Source organism: Pteropus vampyrus, unplaced genomic scaffold (genome assembly GCF_000151845.1).
Source record: "Pteropus vampyrus isolate Shadow unplaced genomic scaffold, Pvam_2.0 Scaffold103, whole genome shotgun sequence".
In the NCBI taxonomy this organism is placed as follows: Eukaryota; Metazoa; Chordata; class Mammalia; order Chiroptera; family Pteropodidae; genus Pteropus; species Pteropus vampyrus.
In genome coordinates, this window is record NW_011888884.1 from 1,194,766 (window position 1) to 1,216,327 (window position 21,562).

The window sequence follows — 21,562 nt, forward strand, 5'->3', positions numbered from 1 at the left end:
TTTTTTTTTTTGGAAACATGTACTAATTTGGCTACATTATGTGTTAAACTGATGCCTGTGGACTGGCCCGCGAAGGTATTTTTATACTTAAACACTAAGTCATATATCATCTTGGACACAGTCTCTCTGCAGGTTGGCAACTCTTACAGTAATATCGAAACCTCCTTTCCTTACTTAAAAAGTCATAATTAACATAAAAAATAAGAAAAGAAAAACATAAAACATGCCCAAGAGATCTGACCTTACATTTTATATTTTAAGTAATTGCCTAGCAGATACAGCTGTTAAATGTCTTTGCAGGTAAAAGCTACATAAAACTTCTAGACCCATATTATGTCTTAAATATGTACATCTGCCTGATTTTGAATGACTAAACACCTCCTTTAGTAGCAATGAAAACAAAGCAGAGGTGGGTAAAAACTGAAAATCATGCAGCTATTAAAGCAACTTGAGGAGACTTAACAAATGGGTCCATCTGCCCCAAAGATGAAAAGGGCCAAATAAGCTGTTAGGGACTCATATGGCATATTTGGTTAACATGCCCTGTAAAAGCAGAACTGTCCCATTGTCTCAGCTCCTCAAACTCCAGCCAAGACTTTGAAAAGAGAAAGTGATAACATCAGAGGTTATGGTGACAGAGGCACAGATGACTGGACTTCAGCATGAGCAACACACACTGGAGAACTAAAAGAGACATCCTAGGAACAGACCCTCGAGTAGGACACGGGGTTACAGATAGATCTCCAAAACCCGCTCTCTCCCCTACTCCTCCCTCTCTCCTCCTACTCCTCCCTCTGACAGTCCGACAGGGAGCAGACAGGACAAAGAAGTGAAGGAGGGGAAAAACAATTCCAGAAACTACAGTGATAGGGGTTAAAAGGAACAGCTGGCATTGTTTTCATTAAGAGAAGCACACGTCACTGACATTCCTACTTTGTCCTTCTTCAGGCTAGTGGCCTTGGCAACTCTTATGACACATGCACTCAAAAATGCTTCAAAGGCTTCTCAGAGAAAGAACATACAAAGTAGAGCAACATACTTTGCTAAGCCCCTGACACAAAACAACATCTATTTGTATGTAGTGCTCAAAACTCCCATACACCTTCCCCCGGACACACATAAATAACTCCCTTAGGAAATGGGCTGGTTATCTCCACTCCATAGATTGATTTTGAGCTTCTCTTGGATTTCCTACAATGACCGAGAGTGCCAATTCACCGTAAAGCATCCGGTATCATGGCTGAGCATCCTGACTGTGAGAAAGTTCTTCGTGATTTCAGCCACTATCGCCACACTGTGGTTTCCTTAGACGGTGGAACTAGAATGAGACAGTAACCCGCTTGTTCCTTCTCTTGTAATATCGCCCTTAGAATAATTGAAAGCTGCCCCTGTGTCTCCCGATTTAAACAAAAAACAAAGGCTCAGCCAGGGTAAGGACTTGCCGCAGAGCACAGAGCGATTTAATGGCGGACCCATGACTCAAACACAGATATTCTGGTGCAGGTCCAAGGCTGTTCCCAGAACCTCCACCAAACCCTGTGAATCCTTCAGCTCAGGTCAGAACCACATCCTCTCACACAGGTTCCGAGGAGGACCCATCTCACCACCTCTACTTAGATGAGCCGCCACAAAAGGGATGTGGACATATGGGCTACAGGTGTGTCTGTGTGTCAACTCAGGTATACTAGATACCTTTGGGCATGTCTGTTCTGCTCAAGGTGTGTCCCCCTTCTCTAGAAGCTAACCCACATCCAGAAGAGTGACCTCCAGGAGCCTTTTTGGGACAATATGACCCTGCCTCTGCCATGCCTGATTTGAAGGAAGTCTCTGCGATGTGGTCGGGCCTGTGACACATACACTTAGAAACTGTGAGGAAGCCATATTTGATTGACTGCATTCACCAGAAAAGCAGAGGAAACTAGATAAAGAAAGAGATATTGGGGTGGGGTGGAGAGAGAGAAAGAAGGGAAGGGGAAAGAAGGGAAGGGAAGAGAGAGCAGTGGGTGGATGAAGAAGATGGGCAGAGAGATGAAAGAAAGAAAGGCTTCCAGTGACATCTTGCTTCCCAGCTCTGGTGCTCTCCTTAGGCCCAGCCACATTTCTGTTTCTGACGCTTAGACACCCCTGTATCCTTTTAACAGCCCACCCCTTCTTCTCTGAGCTAGCTCAATCTGGTCTCTATTCCTCAGAACCCCAGGCTTCCAACTAATACATTTCTCATGTAACATGCAGTGATGAGTCTGGTATTATTTTACGCTTCAAATCTGATTAGCTGCATGGGGAGAGGATAAATAAGAGAGGAGCGCCTGGGTCTAGAAGGAAAAACATTAACTTATGAAAAACTATTTTTTCTTTTTTTAAAAAATGAAGTGCCTTTGGTCCCAAAGTGCCTGTTACATGCAATGGAATTCAAAGCATTTTATTTTCTGACACAAGAAGATCAGTTGACGAAGGTACCTAAGAGAATGGACTTCCTCTTAGGTAATGTCCAGGGAGGAGAAGAAGATAAGGCAGGGCTGGAGGTCTTGGGCAGGTGTCACCAGTCTGTTCCTAATCAGTGAACACAGGAGAAGCATCATGACCAATTTATTGGGGTCATATGACACTCTACAGCTATCTCAGAATGTCTTTTGTTAGATTGTGAAGCCTTCGATGGCAGGGACCATTTTCACCACCATATCCCTACAGGTACCTGGCACAGTACCTGGTATGGAGTAGGTACTTAATATTTGTTGAATGACTGCACAAATGGATGGGTACACAGTGACCTCTGAGAGATTCGTAAAGTGAATGGATGGACCCCAAGAGCTCAACTACAAAGGCTCTGGGTTGAGAGAGGGGCCCATTCATTTTCCTAGACTATATGAATGTTCATTCATTCAGCCATTCAAGGAATATTATGCAGCATCTGCTCTACAGACTGAGACGTCAGGTGGCCCCGACTTTGGGTTGTGGCTCCCTCTCCTAGCAGCTCACCTGATGGCCACCTCCAATGGCAGTGATAGGAACTGGAAATGGTATCCATACCTGGTGCAGTGACAGGGGAGTCCTTTACAAATAATTTTAAATTGCAAATAGTGGAAAAGACCAACTTCTTAGACTGAAATCAGGATGGTTATATCTAAGAGTTTCTGGAGTAGTTGGGAGCTTAGGCAGCAAACAAGTCAAGGAGTTTCAACATGCTGCATTAATTGATCTGCCAGGCAGCTTCCATGGTTGCCCCCCAGACAGAATTCTTCAGTAATGAAAACCAGGTCCACAAAGCCACCGGTATATGTCGTGCAAAAAGCCAGATCTACTTTCTCTAGTCACTCCATGAATTTCCCCAAAGACAACAACTGAAGGAGACTTGAGGTTTCCCATGTCTTGGGCATAAAATCTGCTGAAAAGCCAGAATTCAAATGACAAAGGAGCAGCTAGTATAACCAAGATCTTTGGTGAGTCCCCTCCATTGACTGTATGGGGCTGGTGGTATCTTGAATAAGAAATATTGGAGAAAGACAGCATTTGCTTTTAAGGCCCCAGGAAACTCTGAGAGCAGTTGGCTCTTAATGATTTCATCTTTACCCAGAGGCCTTGAGCTAACAGTAGACAGGAGAGGGGTTGAGACTGAGCCTTAAACCATCACAATCAACCAAGACAGTGGACTGAGGTGACAGCATCACACCTCTACAGCATCTCAGACAGACACACACAAGGAGATTTTCCTCTCTCAGTCCTCCTTTGAAAAAGTCTTTAAAGTCCAATGAGACAGAAAATTCAGGTGACTATCGAAATTCCAACCATGTCACTATGTTTACCCCCCAGCGGTGTAAAATAACTGTTAAAAAGTAGATTCCAAAGAAGTTTAAATGTGACTAACTTAAAGTTTTCAATTACTCAAGTAATATATGAACACAATTTTGATATTTAAAAAATTCTAGTAATACAGAATTTTTCTCCACCCTCTCTGAAATTCCTAGCCCCTTCTTTATATATTTTGATAACCTTTCTAAACAATGTTTCTTTGGGCATATGTTCCCACTTCAGTTTTAATGTTTTTTAAAAGCTTATTTTGGGGGTGATTAGTGGTCTCACATGCCAAACAAATAAGGACAGTTTATTTCAACTCGAAGTGGCTGATCTCTATATATGCATTGCTATGGGGGGGGGGAAGCACACCTCCCCAGCTTGATAAATACATTACACACCCACAAATACATAACCGGTCTGTGTGTGTGTGTGTGTGTGTGTGTGTGTGTGTGTGTGTGTGTCCAAACCACTGGGAAGTTGGCAGAGATCCATAATGGGTGTAGAAGGGGCTGCCCCTGGAATGTGTGTTATCATTGCATCCTATTCATCTGAGGGGGCCAGATGATGAGGTAGAAGACATGAGTGGAGATGTGAGATCAGAGTGACCAAATCCAAACCATATTTCTTAACCTCAGAATCTAGAAAAGAAACCTTGCTCTTCCCAGACTCCCTCCCCCACAAACACCTTAATGAGACATTATGGAAACTTGGCAAGTGCTTCTGGAATCAATTTGGTTCTTTCAATTTCATTGCTTTTTTTCTCCTTTCTCATCTGGATTACACAAATGAGAAAGCCTTTTTTGAGATTTCCTTTAAGGTCAATTTTTAAATGCATTATATCTTGAAAAAAATTACTTATAACTGAATAACTTAGAATTAAATTACGTTTGACTGATTTATTTTTAAATTTTATTTGTTTGTTTGTTTATTTATTTATTTTTAGATGAGGCAACCCTTAGTTGATCTCACAGATTGCAAGGACCTTGTCAGCTTACAATCTCTTATTTTTTATTTTTTATTTTTATGCCTACAGCACCTGGTCTTCCTAGGTGGTCTCCCATCCAAGTACTAACTAGGCTCGACCCTGCTTAGCTTCCGAGATCAGATGGGATCGGGCTTGTTCAGGGTGGCTTGCCCATAGACTACAGTATGTTGGATTTAATATTACAATCCAGTGTTCATTTACCATTTCCTTATATCACTCTTCTTAAATAATTTCTCCTGTAAAACTCTCTGTAGGAGTTTTCACCACTGGAGGAAGCAGTCAAGTATTTCAGGAATTATTAATGCATCTGTTCACCTCTCACTTCTAAAATCTAATTTTTCTGAATTTGGGACTCTGCAAAAGATTTTTTCTAATGGACAGATGCCCTCCTAAGTAATCGTGGTTCCTCTTTCTGACTGATCATAAACATGAACTTGTAACCTAAATGGTCATTTCCATGGTTACTGTATGTTCCAAATGCATTACTGAATTTAGACTTTTCTGAAGAGCTGGGTGGGGAAAATTTGTGCCACAGAGAACATAAATGCTCATATTCAAATATACAAAAGGACAAAAGTACACAGCTTATTAAAAAGCATGAGATGTCTATTGAAGTAAACAATTTATTAGGTTTGAATGATGCACCCAGGCCTTCAAGGCAGGTGTTCATTGGTACCTAAGCTTATTTTGAAAGTAAGATGAAATAAAGTGTCAAAACCATGCATACCTTAGCACTTTTTAGGTTTCTTAGAAAAGGACTATAAATTTAGAAGATGGTGTAGTTGGTCAAAAGTTTCCATATTTAACCTTTTAGTTAAATACAGATACAGAAAACACCATAAAATCAATGTTTAGTTAAATGAGTTCCCACTTCCAGAAGGTTCTTCATGTGCTTCATCCCAATTTTAACTCCTCTCCCTTCGCTCAAAAATTACAATTTTCGTTTCCATATTATTAATCCCCCTAGCTCTTGTAGTTATAGGAAGCTGTGGTTCAGCCATTATTTTCACCATTAAAAGACTGGGTAGTAAATTAACATTTTTGAAAGGCTTATTTATTTCTTTCCATTTTACTACTCCCCGCATTTAATAAATACATTCACTGGTGTATTTGTTAGTAGCTTGCCTCTTTCCAAAAGAAATTTTTAAATGTGTGGGGTGGAACACATGCTAAGAAATTGCCTCCACTAGGCGGCGCTGCATTCTTTCACGTTCTCGGATCGCTGGGAAGACAGCGATTCTTGTACTCAGGAATCAATTCATTTCTGTGAATGAAGTCGCAGATGAACACGTGGGGAATCTACTGAATGACTTCTTTACCTTGCCACATATCACAAACAAGATCCCCTGTCTTAAAGTCAATACCCGAAAGTCCCAAAAGTCTTGGTGAGTGGCAGGCTCAGCAAGACTGAATCTGTATTTCAACAACTACTTTTCCATGAACAAACGAAGTCCGTGAAATTGAAGGAGGGGGGCCAAGAACATTTAGAAGAGACAAAAGGGCCCTGTTTCCAAGCATAAATGAAATACAGCTGGTTTATAACTGTGCTACCTTCATCACTGTAAGTCAAGTCATGGAACAGAATGAAACCTTCAGTGGTCACCAATAATGATGCTAAGGAATTCTGAGCATCCCTATGGGCTCTCAGGGACCAACTATTTATTTGTTTCCGGGTTCCATTTTTCCACCCATGCACACTGTACAGCTCATCAGAGAGGCAAATTTCCACTGTAAATTTACACAATATCATACTGAATTTTTACCCCAGTGTTTGCTTTTTGCTTTTGTTTTTCAGATTTAAAAAAAAAAAAATCTCAGTAATAGAGTTATAAACTCTTTAATTATAGAGGTTTGAGGGTTTCTTTTTAGATTAAATTTCCTACCTGTGTGATTTACAGCTATTTAAATTTCTCTGGTCCAATAAATCCCAACATAAACAGCAGGTTAAGATGCCAAGTATGTGTTAAGAGATAACAGGACTTCATGCATACACATGGGGTATTTCTAGTTCAAAACTGTCCTCAGACCCAACCAAAAGGCCAGCAACTGGGCTCAAGTGTCAACTAAACAGCCACAAAAGCGTCAACTGGAATGTTTTCACATTTTAAGTGTCCACTGAAGTCTAAAATGTAACCATAGATTTATAAGATTAGCTTGGTTGACCAAATGAGTTTTGTGATGCATGTCCTTTTATTCCTATCATTTTTTTGTGCCTAAGATTTATTCCTTAAAATATGAATCCACTGATTTGGAAAAGTCAAGAGGTAAATAAATCTGATTGAATAACACTGCATACTGAATAGACTCCTTCCTATAGTTGTTTTTTTTAAGTATTGGTACCTCCTCCAGGCAAACTGGTAGCTGTCAATTCAGCTTCAAATTCAGTGAACAGTACAGAATAGTTTTAAGAATACAGGCTTTGAAACCAGACTGTATCAGGATCAGGAAGTGGGTTTGGCAACTTTTTTACTCCTTAATGTTGCTTCCAGACCATGACTCCTCTCTACTCCTGGAAAAAGTCTTGTTTGTTCCCTTGTTTTATTGAGCCCCATCTCTGTCATCAACTGATCTGGTCACTTCCTCGTATCCACTAATGACTTCATTTCTTGGCTCACGGTATCCATATCAAATCCCACCATCATCCTGGGTGACCTCAGTGTTTTTGTGCATGACTCATCCAACCAGTATTCCCATAGCTCCTTGATAATCTCATCTCAGATAAGGGCTGAAATCTGGCCTCATAACCAAGAAGGAAATGTTTAGGTATAAAGGCCCTGATCGGGGTTTAAGTGCGCATTCTGATTTCCCAAGACTAAACACCCATGTTGGGTGCTGCAGTCTGTTGGAGAAAATCATACACTATGCAGGACAATGCTACTACAAATCTGTGGTCTTCAGCCTCAGGTGGGTTCTCAACACTGTCCAGGAATCTATGCATATGTTCTTTATCAACTCTCTAGCTTCAGTACAAGACTGTTCCTCCCCAGCACAAGGCCATGTTTAGCATAGTAGGGAGTCCATATATATATATTTTTTCTGTTTGTACATAAAAGGTTTATCACCAGTGCCTTGAATTTCATCATTTCATGACCTGTTAGAGACCCCATGCCATCAATTATCCTTTCATTTATCTATAGCCTTTCACCTCTTTCTGTTTTCAACTAGATCTTTCATGTCAGAATTTAGACTCTCTCTTCTTTAAAAAAACAATCCATATAAATCTTATGCCCTCTCAAGCCAAAGTCTCACTTTTCTTCTTCTTTTTCTTCTTCTTCTTTTATTTTACTTTATTTTTTCACGACCACACACTTGAGGAGAAAAGGCTTCATTCGGCATCCCTACTTCCTCTCAGCTCGACTCCTTATCCCACCACTCTATTTAACCAGCTTTTCCATTATGTCAGGGCCACCAGTGACCTTCCAGTTGGTATGTTCGATTGTGTCATTTCTAGAAATCGTGTTACTGCCTGTCAGCAGCATTCAACCTCCTGCATCGCTCTCTTCTTGGAAAGTTCTTTCATCCTCACCCACCGCCCTCTTTCTGCCTGTCCAGCCCTCTGACCTCTTTGGCCACCCTCATCCCCTAAATGTGAGTCACCAGGTTGACTTTACATTCTGCATTCTCTCCCTGGATAGCTTCAATCACTCCAGATCACCTGGCTGCAGTTACTACTACGTGCAGCATTTCAAAGTCCCCACACTAGATCTCCTTCCTGAGTTCTATATTTATACGTCCACTTGCCTACTAGGCATCTCACGTGTGTGTCCCAAAGGCACCATGATCTCAACATGTCCAAACAAAACTCATCCACTTCCCTCCAAAATGTTCCTCTTCCTGTGCTCCCTACTCTGATGAAAACTACCACCAATCCATCTACTTACCTATGCTAGACACCTGGCTATCGCCTTTCTCCAAATAACTCATCTTATTTAATCAATGCCGAGATCTGTCAATTTGATCTGATAACCATCACACTCATGCCTTCTTCATCATCTCCACAGCTACGCTTCTACTTTGGGCTATGCTACTTTAATACTGCATTAGTGAAACCACCTCCGAGTGGTCTTCCTACCCACCCCATCACTCTCCCAACTCACGTTTACTTCCTATATTACAGCGGAATACTCTTTCGAAAGTGCATATCCAGTTAGATCACTTCCTGAGAGCCTCCCATTATGCAAAGGATTAAATCCAAACCCCTTATCTAGAAAAACTTGGTCTGTCTTTCTATCATCATTTCTCACCATGCTGATCTCTTACCCTGCCATCTAGTTATAAAGAAATGCTTGTGGTGTAATATGGTTTAATGGTTGATTAGGGTTTTGGTGTTAGCTATACATGTGTTCAAAATCTAGCCCTGCCATTTAGTAGTTTATGACCATGGACAAGTTACCTATTCTGAGAGCACCTCGTGCTTCTCTGTTTCAGAGCACTCACTGCCCTGTATCACCTTATAAATCCTATTTACTAGTCCATCTATTCCACTGGGCTACCCTTGAATCTACAGAATACAGTAGGCCACCAACATTTATTCTGCATATGAGTAAATGATGAAAATAAATTAATTCTTCCACTGACAGGTATCTTGAGTCTTCCAAATATTGTATCTTTGCATCTGGTTGTCACAAAGTTCTTCGGACAAGGCATCCAGAGCCTTCGAATCCTCCCACAATCGTATTAGACTCATATATGGTTTCTAGGCCTATACTTTGATATTTTTAGGTATTTCTTCACTTGAAAACTCCATCATTGACACTTGCACATCGTGTCCATTTAAGGACATACGCATTTACACTTCCAAGTGCAGATGGGTGAGAAAGCAAGGCAGCACAATGGAACTGTGCAGACAGCTGATGGTACAAGTGTGCACTGTATATCCATTTCCATATGAACTAAGTTCACCCACTATGTCCTAATGTGGAACTGTGAGCTTTCCAATGTCACCACAAGGTCACTCCAGACTCCTACTACATCTCAGGGTATGAGAACCAGGGAGAGAGTTAGTCAGCCCAGTTGTAGTACTTACACAAACCCAAAGAGCTGAAGGTGGAGTCAAAGTCAGCTGCAGGGCCAAGTTCAGAATGTGAGAGTGATAAGGTTGGCTCAAGAGCAGGTGGGAAACCAATGAGGAAGATCCTGGGGACCATCACGAACCATCTTGTGGTGACCATGGCTGACTTTTATCAGTTGGGGTTCAGGGTATGGTGTTAACACTGCTTTGTCAGCCTGACATAGGGACAGAGGAGAAAGGTTTGGCTCCTAATTCTTCCCAGGAGTTTGTGGGCCTCTTGGAAGGACCAGGATGCTCTGGAATAGCTCCCACATTCCCCAGGGCCACTCTGACTGACCTCCTACCCTATAGTACAGAGAACAGCCATCTAGGTCTCTGCTTCAGGACCAGCTCTCTGGGGCTCCCAGATCAACAAACCCACTCTTTATACCATTTCTCACCCCTACCTCTTTAAAGGGAGGCAGAACATGGGAAAAATACTGACTTCACAGTGTGAGACATTAAAAGCCGCAGCTTCAGCAATAGCTAAGCATTTACTGAAAGAAGAACAACGCAACCAGATGCTGTTGTGGATCGCTGGCAATGGGGACTCAAACCTGACCACTTATTCTATAGATGTGATTTACACATCTCACTGGCTTCTGAATTAAATGGGCCCCAATTCATTAGGGCAAGCTGAGGATGGGCAATCTTTTCATGCCATGCAGATCTCTCGGTTCTCGACAAAACAAGCGTTGGCGGCCACACGGTTTTTCTCTCACTTCCTGTGGGAAAACTTCTGGGGAAATTTAGGTCACTGATGTCTGCCACTGGATTTATAGCAACGACGATTTTCTAACTGGGCTTTATCTGATCTGCTCTGGAAAATGTTTTTAGCTGTTATGGGGAGCCCTGTTAAATTGTACAGACCTGCAATCATTTTTAAAAATCACCCAACCATCAAAGATTCGATTTGGTCTGCTTCGTCTGTGGCTGAACTCACTTCATTTTGCAAGGCCAGGGCCTCTGTATCTCAACCTGCCGCTGAAGCCTCCCAGCTGTGACTTGAATTGCACTTCCCCAAATACTTCCATCTCTCTTGCTACCGAGAGAACAGCTATTGCCATTTCCTTACCAAGAAAGAGGAGACTCGAGCAAGAGAAGATCTTGTGACAAGACCCTGACACTGCTGGATTAAAATCAGGACGCATGCCTGGTAGACTCACCCCACCTCATGACACCAACACGCCACAGGTACCTGCCCCAGGCAAGAATAAAGTCGGTGAGGCCAGGAAGGAGACCTATAGTTTCCCTTCACCCTGTCCTGATTGGTGGTAAATAGGGATGATGGGGCCATGGGCGAAATAAACCTGGATTTTGCCATGGATGAAATCAATGGTCCTCAGGCCTTCCGTCTGCTCTGGGGAAAGAGAACAGCTGTTCCTCGTCAGCCCCTGCTTGCTCCCCCTGTCCCTGCCTTTCCCAGAGTCTGCAGCTGGATCCGTCAGCTTGCCCGCCCTCAGGCTCAGGCCGACTCACTGCCTGGGCCAGCGCAGACCGCAGTGGGAAGGTATCCAAAGCTAAGAGGCCCACCCAGGTCCTTCCCTTCCGTCTGGGTTACCTCTGCTGCCTATTCCATCAACAACCCTGGCCTCAGACCCAGACCTGAAGACTCAGGAGGAGCAACTGCGATTCCATGCTGTCCCTCCTCCTTGGTTCTGTCGAGTATGCTGCCTGCCACCCTGCTCCCCTCACATGGGGGCCCTCACTGCCTTGCTGTGCAACTCTGATCAGTTCTCTTTCCCAGGATTGGGCAGATTCTGGCTCCCGATGGCCAGCTGCCCTCTCTCTGTTGGCAGTCCCTGCCCATCCCATCTGATCAGACACTCCCTTGATTGCCAGGCCTGTTATTGTGACCAAGACCGTTGCCCCCTTGGTCAAGGGGCACCAGCGACGTATTCAAATTCAACCCTTGGGGCTGGGCCAGTGACCCTCCCAGTCAGCCACCTGCATTGGATTCCATACATAATGCCTTACATCTAGTTTCTTCCAGATGTACCAGGACTTGTTTTATGAAAATACAATATAAACAGCAATGCCAGCAGATAATTATTACTATTACATAGGAGGACGTTTCATATGTAGAAATTTATTACAGAGTTTTAAAACATAGTAACTTACCAACATGCATTGGCAATATGATTTTAAAAATCTAGTGTATGAAAGCATAATACTCTTTTTATACTGTTTTGATCCTATCACCCTTTCACCGCCCAAAACTCATCTCATGCCCTCACTTCCCTTTTTGGCCAGCTTTGATATTCCACAATTAATAACAATCATCACGCTCTTCCAAAAGCCCAAGGCGGACAAAATCCAACACTTTCCTGATTTGTACCTGCACATATTCAGTTGAAAACGCTAGAGAAAAACACATGACCGCGTTGTTTGTATTTGCTTTCAGTTCATGACCTCGTATTGCTAGGGGGCCTTGGAGGTACCGAGAAATCTGACTGCATTCCCCTATACTAATTACTCTTGAACTGTCCAAATGGACTGTATATTTTACACCTTCTACCTCCCCCAACTTCCAGTACATCTTCCCCCTTCCTCATTGCCAGCAGATGATCTTGTTTCTCATTTCGCTGAGAAAACAGAAACAGTCAGAAGGTCTCATCCACACCCTACCATCACAAGGCTCCAGCCTCCGCATGGGTCCCATAGGCTCTGCCATCACTCTCGCATAAGGACAATCCTCCGTTTGAGCTCTCGGTGCCCTCCTCACTCCCCAACTCAAGGATGGCCCTCCAGCAGTTGTCCCCTCTCTCTCCCACCTCATCAACTTTTCCCAGTCTCTGGATCATTCTCAACAGCACTCAGACATGCTCCGATACCTCTAACAGCAGCCTCCTATGAGCCACATTACCCTCCACCTCCACCTTCCTTTCTCTTTTTCCCTTTACAGCAAAATTCCTTCCAAGAGTCAACACTCTTGCTGTCTCCAGTTCCTCCTGTCTCCCTCTCACTGAAATCCAACCTGTCCAGGGCTCACCTCCGCCCCTCCACCAAGACGGCTCCAGTCCAGGGTCCCAGTAACGTCCACTCTGCTGAATCCGATGGTCAATCCTCAGGCCTCAAATTTCAGGGCGTATCAGCAACATTTGCCAAAGACGATTACTCCCTCTTTCATGAATTCCAGGTCACCACTTCTCTTAGTTTTCTTCCTAATTCACCACTCACTTTTTCTGGTTTCATTGGCTGGATCCTCATCGTCCCCCCCAACACCCCAAAGCTCCATCCTTGGACCTCTTCTCTATTTATCTTCACCTCCTTGGTGATCTCACCCAACCTCCTGGCTTGAAATACCACACAAATGTTGATGGTTCCCATCTTTACGTCACCAGCCCCAACCTCTCTCAGCTGTTAGATGAACTCCAGACACGTACATCTAACTGAACATTTCCACTTGGGTATCAAATAGGCAACTCTAATTTAACATTTCAGCTCCATCTCATTAAAGTGAAACTCCAGCCTACTAGTTGCATAAGCCAAAACCTGTGGAGCACACTTGATTTCTTTCTCTCATGTTCTACTTATACTCAATGAGAAAATCCCTTGAGCTGTGCCATCAAAATATACCCATCATTCACCACCTCCACTGCGCCTATCTTAGTCCAAGTAGGTTTCATCTGTCTCTTAAATTACCACAATATCCTCTCGACTGGTTTCCTGCTTCCGCCCATGCCCTTCTCCTAGGCTGCTTCACACAGCAGCTAGTATTTTCCTTTTAAAAGATCAGATTGTGTTCCAAACCCTCCAATGAATCCTTATCTCACCTGAAGTCAAAGTCAAAGTCTGTACCCTGGTATCTAGTACCCTGGTATCCAGACGCCTTTGTAATCAACCTCGGCCACCGCCTCTTCCATCGCATCTCCTACCGCTGTCCTTCCTCTCCATACTCCTGCCATACCGGCTTTCCTATTGCTTCTTGAACACACCAAGTATTCTCTCAACTTAGCGCCAATGTCCTTGCCATGTCTTCTGCCAGCAGTGTGCTTCCCCCAGATATCCACATGGCCCACTCCTTTGTTTTATGTCACAGCTCAAACATCATCTTCCCTGACCCTCCCGTAAAGGTATCCCTGCTTCAGCACTTCCTAGCCCCTGCACCACAAACCGGCACAGTATATAGTCACCTATTTGTAAACTGTTCCTCTATATATATATATAGATAGATAGATAGATAGATAGATCTATATCTACTTACCCAGATGCATAAATTATCTCTTCCACCTACATATAGATATAGATATAGATATATCTATATCTATATCTATATAGATATATCTATATCTATCTATCTATCTATCTATCTATCTATCTATCTATCTATCTACTGCTCCTCTTTATATATATATTTACTCTATTTGTAAATTGTTCCACTTCCCTAGAATGCAGGCTCAATGAAGGCAGATACTATGTTGTATTTAGTATGACATCCTCAGCACCCATAAAGTGTCTCCTCTGTGGTAGACCCTCTGTCTACCACAGAGGAGATGTTCAAAAAATGGCTGAGTTACATAAACTCAGACTCACTTGTTTACTGTTCACACTTGGTTTCATAGCTTTAAGTTGTTCACATGAGTTTAATTAGTGAAACTTTTAGTAGGATCATTTTTGCAAGTAAAACAAAGGGACAATGGTTTTCAAGTGTCTCCTTGTTTTATAACTGAGTCAAAGATAGAGTCCACATCGTTCTCCATATGAGAAAAGTGTACATTTTGTTGGCACAGAAGGAGAAATTCATGGCATCTGGAAAAATAGTAGAGTCATGTTAACAGGAAGTTAGGAGGAAAGGTGTATAACTTTAGACGGTGCTGGTTTACAGGCCAGGTAATGCTGGCCCAGAACCCAAGGCAGAGCTTTCCTATGGCACTGCAACCAGGAGCCTACGAAGTGAGTCCTGTTATCTTAGGCAACTGCTCTACTCAGCTACATTTCAGGTAATTATATATTTGATCTGAAGTAACACTGGAGCAAGGCTCTACCACACAGCCTTGGGGAAGTATTTAAGCGAATGTACCATAGTTTAAAAATGGAGATGTGCAGATGTTAGAGGTCACTTGGTCTCCTTACCCAGATGCATAAATTATCTCTTCCACCTACATATCAAGTATCTTTTTGGTCTCTGTAGCTTGGGACAGGTGGCTCACCATCCCACAAAGTAGTTCGTTCCAAACTGGGCCAGCTCTAAATGTTGAAGAATTTTTCCTTATTTTGAGTTAATAGCTGCCTCCCTAAAACTGATATCCACCATTTGGGGTTTTGATGCTTCTTTCATGGCTGGTTGTACACAGGTGCTTCCAGCACCAAATTCGATGGTCGCAAATGGAGCACAGACTTTTAAACCCCACCGCTTACCAGGTAGGCAATCAAACTGGAATTTTGAAAACAAAAAAAACAATTACCGTTGAGGTGATGATTCTAATTCTGGTCACTTTATTCTAAGACACCACGAGAGGCTGCCAAGTTACCAGTTCACTTTCCCAGACTGTTTTGAGCAGGGGCGATCATGGGACTCAGTCTACAGGAGACGTAACCTCCTGCTTCCTTTGGGAAGGGCCCGCACCTGGTGTGTGGCAGGGCATCCAGAGCTCCTTTTACCGTCAGTGAGCAGTCCCCTCATCCCAAGAGCCTTCACAATTTCTTCCTCCATGAAACTAAAAATCCCCTTAAGCTAGTGTTTCTCAGGTTTTCTGGTACTCACAGCTAAATGTACTCCTAACTGATGATTACAAAACCAGTGAAAATTATAATTATGAAGGGTTTGTAACAGCATGAGGAACTGTTCATGAAAAGGTTAAATGAAAAAAGCTCAAAGTAAAATGGATACGGAATATAATTACAGCTATAAAATCTATGCAAAGAAAACTCTGCAGATTTGTGTGGTGTTGAGATTATGGGCTTTTTTTTTTTTTCTTTTAAAATGTTAAAATATTTATTGAGTGTCAGGCCCTATGCCAAGCGCTTTTAGATTATTTCATTCTTTTTACTTTTTTATATGTTTCAAATTCTGTTTAGAATGAAAAAAAAAATCGTTTTAATTAAAAATCCTTTGACTTGGAAAATCTAAAGGAAAAAAATCAACCAGTTATGATTTGGGTAAAATCCACAGGCGCAAACTTGGCCAGTGTTCTTTGTTCTACTAACATTACCATACTGATTTGTCAGCTAACCTGGAAAATGTGTGCTGGAAATAACAGAAGACTGGCAGGAAACCGACAAATTAACCTCCACTACAAAAAAGTCAACTGCTTACTTGGTTTCATTCGTACTGCATAAATAATAATGACTTGAAAAATGAGGGGGTAAACAACCAAGTTTTATGACTTCGGCATTAGAATGATAGGCTGCTATTGGGCATATAAATATTATTTTGGAGGAAGAAGCTATTGAAATGCAGAGCCATTCAAATCCAGACTGATATTACAGCTTGGAGTTAATTAACTGAACTGCAATTGCGTATAAACTGAATTTTAAAATATAATCAAAATATGTAGATGATACTATTTCGAACCTGCTGTGATGCCATGCTGACTATCTTATTTCCTTGATGCCATACTCCGTTTCATGAAAGAAACTGCAGGAGGTTGTAATGTATTTTCTCCAGTGATGTGGTGACACAGACATAACACCCAGGCAGGTGAAGATTTCTGCTTAACTCGGGGGAAAAGCAGGAAACTTGGCTCCATTCTAAAGCCCCCGGGAAAACAATCCAAGTGCTTTTGAGAACAGTAATGCCACAACTCAGCCACCCAATTCAGCTGTCAGAGCCCTGCTGGGAGTTGTCTTTTTCTAGAGCTGCCTGGGAGAAGGTAGGACTTCAAGGGTGGCCAGGAAAGCTGTTATGTGACTGTCTTTGATTTTTTTTTTTTTTTTTTGGATTCTATGGGCTTGTTCTGGGACACAGCCATGTGCATCCAAGTTCCAAAGAGTATATTTATGGCCATTGCCTTTGTTTAGACATCCGTTAACCTCATTTACTTTTTTAACTGCCAAGAAGCACATACCCATCAAATGCAGACACTAAGAATCTCCAAGCCACTGTCTCCATCTCCTCTCCCCACCGTGTCTACCACAGGAGGGTGAGCGTGTTGATGCTAAGTTGCTCTTATGCCTCTGCATCCTTCCCATGCTGCTAATAGACACGCCGCAGTTCCCTCAGCTCCCGCATCGAGTTGTTGAGCTGATGAGAGGACTGGGTGGGGTGTGTCTCGTTGCAGGGCTTTGTGAAGCTGTCCAGGTCTCTAATCCTTGCTTGGCAAATCATCAGCATTTCAAGAGGTGAGTTCAAATCATGTCCAAGGGAGTCCTCTTTCTAGCTTAGACCCAACTGATTTTGAGGGATTCAGAGCTTATAACACACACACCCCTAGAAATAAGGCTCAACAAGATACCAGCATGGAGGGGCCTGCTGCTTGCCAGGAGGTACCCAATCTGGGCAACAGCAGTTTGATTCCGGCTCTGTCCTGACCTCTGGCCTCAGTTCTGATAATCAGATTTCAGAGTGAGTCTTGCCCTACTCTTACCCATCCATTCCCGGAGCCGGGAGCCTTGACCCCAAAGCCCAGGCCTCTGGCTGAGGCCTTGCACCCCGCTGACAGGCCTCCAAAGTGCTGATGTGAACTTGCTTTTTTCCTTTTACAGTAAAGCAAAAGGTCTATTTTTACTGAATGTTCTCTGTGTTGGCGATCCATACATGCTACCTTCCATCCATTTCAACGATTCAATCCCGTTTCACCTCAATTATCTAGAATCTTAAAGAAATCATGGCAGCCTCCACGTTTCTAAGCAACACGTTTCTATTACGATGTCATGATGTTCTGGTTTTAAATCTTGACCATGGACTCCTCCTACGCTGATTGCTATTTCGTCCCGTTGCATGGCTGGGCCCTCGGTTCTCCCTTTGCCACCACCGTGGACTTTCCCTTCCCCTTTCTCTTGTCTGAGCTTGCTTTGAAGGAGTTCCTCTCTTCCATTGGGACCTCCAGCCCCAGCTGGTGCTATACTTTTAGGACAATGGGCTTGCCTTCTGAGCTAACTTTTCACGGCGATTGAGGTGGAGCATGTTCCCCCAGAGTCTACCCCGTTATCTTGCTTTCTTAGCCTGCCCGCCACATACCCCTACCCCACCTCACCGGCCTGCTATCATTAAGCAGACGAGGCTACTTGAAAGCTTTCTTGCTATCAATGGCCTGAGTACTTAAGATTCACTTCTCCCATCTCTCACTCATCACCACGGACACCGACACATAAGCCAACTGTCCGTTTCAAAGCTTTGGGTCCTAAAATGTCATTCTCCCCTCCAAGGCAGGAAGAATCCCCATTAAAGAATACAGAATCTCTACTGACTGCAAAAAGGAAACTGTATTGAATGCTCTATTTCTTACAAGTGTTTAGGAAATAAAAGATTATAAATAGATCAGTAGACATCAACATCAACAACAAATTCTCCAGACTTAAAGGTTCCATTTTGAGCAAATATAAAGATAAAACTGAGATGACAGATAGGCTTTACCTCAAGTGCTAATGCTGCTCAGTTGGTCACAGTAGCTACCATGGGCACTGTGTTAAGAAGGATCCGAGGCCAGATCTAAACTGTGCAGGAAATAATTCCATGATCAATTAGTAACACACGGGACCAAAGAGTGGCAGGCAGCACAGGAGCCACTTATTTGCCAAACCTGGGGTAATCATTTGCATGGGCTTTAGAGCCAGATCTGAGTTTGAATCTGGACTCAGCTACCTGGCCCTAGGATAGTGTTTAACCTCTTTAAGTTATCATGTCTTTGCCCATTACAACAGTAAAGATGTTCCTGTTACACTTTTGCAAAGCACTTACCATAATGCATAGTATGTATGAAACACCCAATAAACAAGCACTCTTATATTAGTTCTTTAGCTTTTAAGTCAGTTCTCAAATGTAAATGCCTTGAAATATGCTCGTCTGACTCAAAGGTTTGTTTACGTTGATTCCCAACCTCTTTTCAAATCAATAAACCTTGGGCTGGTGTGTAGGAGGCACTGAGTAACATTCGGTTGATGATAAATACAGCATTTCTGCCCAGCAATCTCTTCACCAATAGCACACTCTGCACTGGCAGGCAATGGGGACTCTGAGTGGTTCCAGACTGAATTCTCGGCTTTCCCTAAAAATAGGCTCACAGACTGAGTCACCCCTTTATTCCCAGGCTCCTCTGGAAGTTGAACAGAATGTCACAATATCCAGAAATAGCCTCCACATTCCAACCCCAAACTGGCTTCCATCGGCTCCAAGGCTTTCAGTCGAAGTTGGTTAAGACGCTTCTTCTGGGTTTCAGTATGGAGAGAATAATTTTAGTGATGTTAAAGCTAAAGGTGACCACTATATGGAAGAAGCAGAGAGGCCACCTAAGAACAGACCAGCACTGGCAGTGATGGGGCCCTAAGCCGGCACCTGGGGACCTGGAGCAGCTCCGGCCTCATCTTGCTGTCAGAGCAGTTTCTGATAAACCACCGGTCTTCAGGGGCTCCCACCACCCACCGGACTAAGTCCTGGCCCCCCACCTGATACACCTGGCCTTCCATGACCCAGCACCCCCTACCTTCCTAGCCTTGTTTCTCAGGGTGCTTCAGTGATACTCAACTCCTTGTGGTTTCCTGACACTGCTCAGCTCCTTTACAAGCCTGTGCCTTTCTCCACGCTGCTCCCTTGGCCTAAAATTTCAAACAAAGAATACTCTCACTCTGGCCATGCTCTTCAGGCTTAGGCTACTTTTTGCCCCCTCAGGGAGGGAGGGACCCGGGAGCAGGGCAAGGGGCTCAGTGAGCCTTTGAGACTCAGGCTGCATGATCCACGCTGCGGGGACCATTTCTCGATGGATGACAGGGCAGGTATGTTGGAGGCAAAGAAAGAGAATAAGCATAGAGGCACAGATGACGTAGCCGGTTGTGAGCACAAACAAATTACGTAGCTGAGCTTCCATTTTCTCTGAAATGAAATGCAGAAAAAAATACTCGTCCTGCTCACTGATGCCCCAAGAAGATGATAGAAGTGAAAGAATTCTGTAAACTCTAAATAGCCATGAACCCACCAAGAATGTTTTGTTCATTATTGGTGGTCAGTAGGGAGACAACACAGACAATCCTGATGTTGGCTAAGTGGACATCCTGGGCCCCTGCGATGTAGTTTGCAGCCTTTCTGCTGTTTTTAACTGGCTTTCAGGGGGAGGGCATGCTTAGCTTTCTTCAGCACACCTTAGTGTGAAATGCTCTTCTGGGCCTTTCCAGATAAAAGGCTTTGACAGGAGACAGAGGGCTATGGAAACTGAGGGTCATGGGTGCTAAAAGGAAGTCATGAGTGTGAAAAAAGGGCAGAGGTTTGAGGCATTAATGGCAAATGGCAACTACTACTTACAGGTCCCTGGGCCATTTCCCTTGGATACAATTTTCACTGCCATAGCCGGAAGCAGAGTAGAGTGCAAATGGCTCTCACTGTGAGATGTAGGTGCCACCTGACAGAATGCAGGGACCTTGTGATAGGTTGAATTGTGTCCCTCCAAAAAAAGATATATGGAAGTCCCAATCTCTGGCACCTCTGAACGTGATGTTATTTGGAGACAGGGTCTTTACAGACATCATCGAGTTAAAAGTATGTCATTAGGGTATCTTGAACCCAATATGACTGGTGTCCTTATGAAAAGAGGGACTGTGGACACAGAGATACACACGTAGAAGACGGTAAGAAAAAAAACATGGGAAAAGGCGTCTATCTCCCAGCCAAGGAGAGGTCTAGGGGCAGATTCTTCCTGGCAGCCCTCAGGAAGAAACCACCGGCACCTTGATCTCTGCCTTCCGGCCTGCAGAACCGTGAGACAACAAATTGCTGTTGTTTAAGCCACCGAGTTTGTGGCACTGATATGACAGCCCCAGGGGAGAAAAGAACTGGGGAACCCACAATAGTCCAAACTGGGTAGATCACTGATGTGCTCATTCGGTGAAAACCACAGGTACTAATCCCACACACCACATGTTTGAGAAACTGGTGATCTTTGTGTCAGAGGGAACTAAATTAGAGATAGCACATCGTTGTTGTTTTTATTCTGAAATTCACATGTTGCAATAAGTAACCCCCAGGCTGCCTGGTTCGCATGCACGCCCCCTCCCTGGTAGTCCACAGCAAGGTATGCCATGGGGACAGTGATGGCTTCTGCAGAGTTGCTCACGGCAGGTTCATGCGGTGGGGTTATCGCTGGTCAAAGGCCCTGCCACCCCCATGGCTCACTGCTGCTTCTGAGCCCTCTCTCCACCTCAGGGAACACAATCTCACAATCTCACCCTGGAGATCTCCAGGAACCAGGCAAACCAGACTGAACGCTTGTGCTCTGGCTGGAAATACTGGATGCTCTCCATGCAGGGGGGAGGCATCAAGAGCGGACTGAACTCAAGCACAGTCCAAGCATCCACACGGCAGCCTCAGAGAAAAAGGATGCAGTTGGCAAAGGACAGTTTCAACGCAACAAGCATTCAACGAGCATCTATGATGTGCCAACTTCTCTCTTCTTAAGCTCAGAAGAACCCCAAGATGGGGCTCAAAGCTACTCTTCCTTTGCTAAGTTGAGTGAGAACTTACATAGTAGCCAAAGGACACAGCCCAGATGGGAGAGTTTAGACGGAAAGGAATGTAGAAGAAGGAATCTGGAGAAATTTGCTAGGGGAGAGCCCCAAGGAGGAGGTAGTGGGGTAGCGTCAAGCGA

The 21,562-nt window shown here is 43.6% G+C and overlaps 1 protein-coding gene and 1 pseudogene across 2 annotated transcripts in view; both read right to left on the reverse strand.

Annotated features, from left to right (window-relative positions):
* Positions 1–21,562, reverse strand: part of LOC105295323 (paralemmin-2) — a 318,042-nt gene that overhangs the window by 278,674 nt on the left and 17,806 nt on the right. The window lies entirely within an intron of this gene.
* Positions 4,817–4,935, reverse strand: LOC111742891 (annotated as a pseudogene).